This window comes from Rattus norvegicus, chromosome 11 (assembly GCF_036323735.1).
Source record: "Rattus norvegicus strain BN/NHsdMcwi chromosome 11, GRCr8, whole genome shotgun sequence".
NCBI lineage: Eukaryota > Metazoa > Chordata > Mammalia > Rodentia > Muridae > Rattus > Rattus norvegicus.
This window is the reverse complement of record NC_086029.1, coordinates 50,614,170-50,617,288: the sequence shown is the minus strand read 5'-3', so window position 1 is coordinate 50,617,288 and position 3,119 is coordinate 50,614,170.

Below are 3,119 nucleotides of genomic sequence, written 5' to 3'. Positions count from 1 at the left end.
GTTATGTAGCTAAGGATGAGCATCTGATCTTACAGAATGCTGGGATTGGTTTATGCAGATCTAGAACTCCATTCATGTGCTGAGCTACACACACACACACACACACACACACACACAAACACACACACACACACACAGACACAGACACACACACACCAGCCTTCAAATGAGGACTTTAAGGCCACAGAAACTTGTGTGTGGAGGAAATAGAGAGGCCGGTCATTGCCAATATGGCTATAGCTTCACACCACCCCCTGGGACTGTCTGCCAGGCTCTCATCCTGGGGTTGAATCTCTGGGGCAGGGAATGAATGAAAGTTCTCCAGAAGAGCGTGGGAAAGACTGATGGGAGTGGTGGGGGATCAGGGGCCAAAGGGGGTGGAGTCTCTGAGAGAGGAGTGTTTCTGTAAACAGAAAGTATTCGCTTGACAAGCAGTGGGGAGTCAAAGGAGGGTATGTTCAGCCCTTTGCCCAGGGGGCTGCTAGACACCTACCCCAGGCCTCACCCAAGCGAGGTCTTTAGAATTAAGGCAGGCAGAATCCCTATCAAGATCAGGCTAGATTCTTTTAAAAACACCACTCAAAGACAATTGGTAAGTTTCAAGTTTTGGCAGGAAAGAAGCTGGGGTGAGGGGTAAGTGGGTGGGGTGGGGTGGAGTGGGGAGGGCAGGCTTCAGGCTTCAGGCTTCTTTAGCTCCACACTCCTGGGCTTAACTCCATCCCAGAGCTGTGATTGCTCTAGGGATCCAGAAGTCCGCTAACTTGAAAATAACCCTTTAAACCCCCTTGGCCCAGATACACACCGGGAGTAGGAAGTAACTACCATTGTTTAGCGGTTGTCAGGTAGGGTTGGCTTTCAAATTATCATTGCAGGGCTGCATGTAGGACTAGCCTGGAGTAGGTGCTATCCTCCCACATCTGAGCATCTGGGGGAAATCCTCAGTCTCTTGAAGTCACAGTCTTTGGGACCCTATCCCAGGTGGAGCAGCCACAAACCCAGAGTTCTTGGCTCTACTTGCCCTGAGTTCTTGCCCTGGGCCTGCAAGGCTTAACTGTGCTCTCCCAGTGAAGATGCCACAGGTAATTGCCCTGTCCTGTTCAGGGTCCTCTGCCAACCCCCTTGGTTTGGGCATAGTAATAAATGGGCCAGATGGAGAAGAGTTCACTTTGAGAACTGAGAAGCATCACCACTTAGGTTAACCGCTGGGTTTGGTGTAGGTAGAATCCCAACTTTGGCATTCTTACAATTGAAGGGTAGGATAAGCATTAGGAAGGTGAGGGGACTTGAATGTGTGAGCAGCACCCCCACCCGCCCCAGGTTCCTAGTTGATAAGCAAGCCTCCAGCTCATCTGCAAAAAACCTTCCAAGGCTTATGCACTGTGGCAGGCTAAGCCAAGCGACATCTCAGAAAAAAAGAGAAGCCAGTTCAGTGCTGTGACTTGGGTCCCTAAGTGAGCTGTCTGTTTTGTTCTTCCTGGGCTCCAGTTTCCATACGGAGGCTGCAGCAGACACTCCATAAATATTTGTTGAGTGAAGCATATGGATGATTAAATAAATGAAATTGGAGTGTTTTATTACTTGACTACTATGGGCTGTTAGTCACCCCCTTCCTCCTTGGTGTGGAGCAGGCGGGGTGAGACTAGAAACGTGAACAGAAAGATATCTGGAGCTGTACCCCGGAAATGGGTGCCATGACTCATTTTCTAGTCAATTATTTTCCTTACCAAAATAATGACTATGTTTACTTTCAAGTTATATTTATACATTGAAAAGCCCCAATTATTCTTAAAGGGGTAGCTTATACGTTAGGTCTATTCACTACAGATGAGTTTAAAATAGCCATCTGCTGCCTTGGTCTCGAATTATGTGGAAAAGGAAGGTGGTGGCTATGGCTCCTAGGAAACCCCTACCCCCAACCTCAACCCCAACCCCAACCCCAACCCCAACCCCAACCCCAACCCCAACTCCAACCCCAAGTAAGCATGTGGGGATGGGACTGTGGACCCCTTCACTGGGAAGCCAGCTGGGAGATGAGGCTCAGGGGAGAAGGCTCAGTTACAGGATATGACTTGAAATGGTCTACCCCTCAGGAGAGAGGTTCTCCAGCATTACTGTCCTCATATCGCCCGCTCCCCTTCTCCCAATTTTCATCTGGCTTGGTGAGGAATAGCTGGCTCTTTAGCACAGTGGACCCAAGTGTTTCCACTGTGAAAGTGGAGAGCTCACCAGCAGGCACTTTCACCTCTCACCCGGGCTCTCTTCCTAAAGCTGAAATTTCCCAAAGGTGAACAGGTCGATTATCCTTCCTTTTCCAGCCATCTGTTTACCTTTAAAAGGTCACTGTTTTCCATAATGAAGGGATATTTGCTTTTAAACCAAGGTCTCACACTGAAGCCCAGGCTGATCTCAAATTTGAGGTGACTCCCCCTGCTTCAGTTTCCTCAGAACTATGATTTACAGGCTTGAGCTATAGGGCAGGGGTGATTGAATTTTAAAGAACCAGTTACCTCCTATGAGGAGCTCGGTGAAAAAACAAGACGCAAGAGGAGTGGAAAACCAGTCCCAAAGGTTGAATACTATATAACTCTCTAATATAAACAAATGTTTTCAGCAGGGGGAGGTGAGGGAGAAAAAAGACTAGCGATGGCCAGGACCTAAGAGCGCAGTTGCAAAAGGCTCCCAGGAGGGCACAGAATGTTCTGTTTTTCCACTGGTGTGGGGTACACGAACTGACCCAGACGATAGCATTGTGTAGGATTTAACGTCCGCAAACGAAGATGCGCATAACCGGGGAAACCTGATCAAGCCAGGAGATTGATTGGATCTTAAGTTCACATCCAGTTGGAGATTATACTTTGCTGTGTTTTGCAGAGTGGCAGCAGTGTGAGAAGTGAACTAGGCACTTAACTACAACTGCTGTGAAAAGTTGCCCAGTCACAGCGCATGCCCTAGGGAGCGCAGGGCTTCCACGGATCCCCTGGTGAAGGTTCCGCATCACCGGGCACAGGACTCTAACCCACTGCCGCTCCCTTGAAGGCGTCGGGGGGGGGGGGGGCGGGCCGGCTGGCGAATAGGGATAGCGTCGGAAGTGACGTCAACGGGCGGGGCGCGCACCTGAG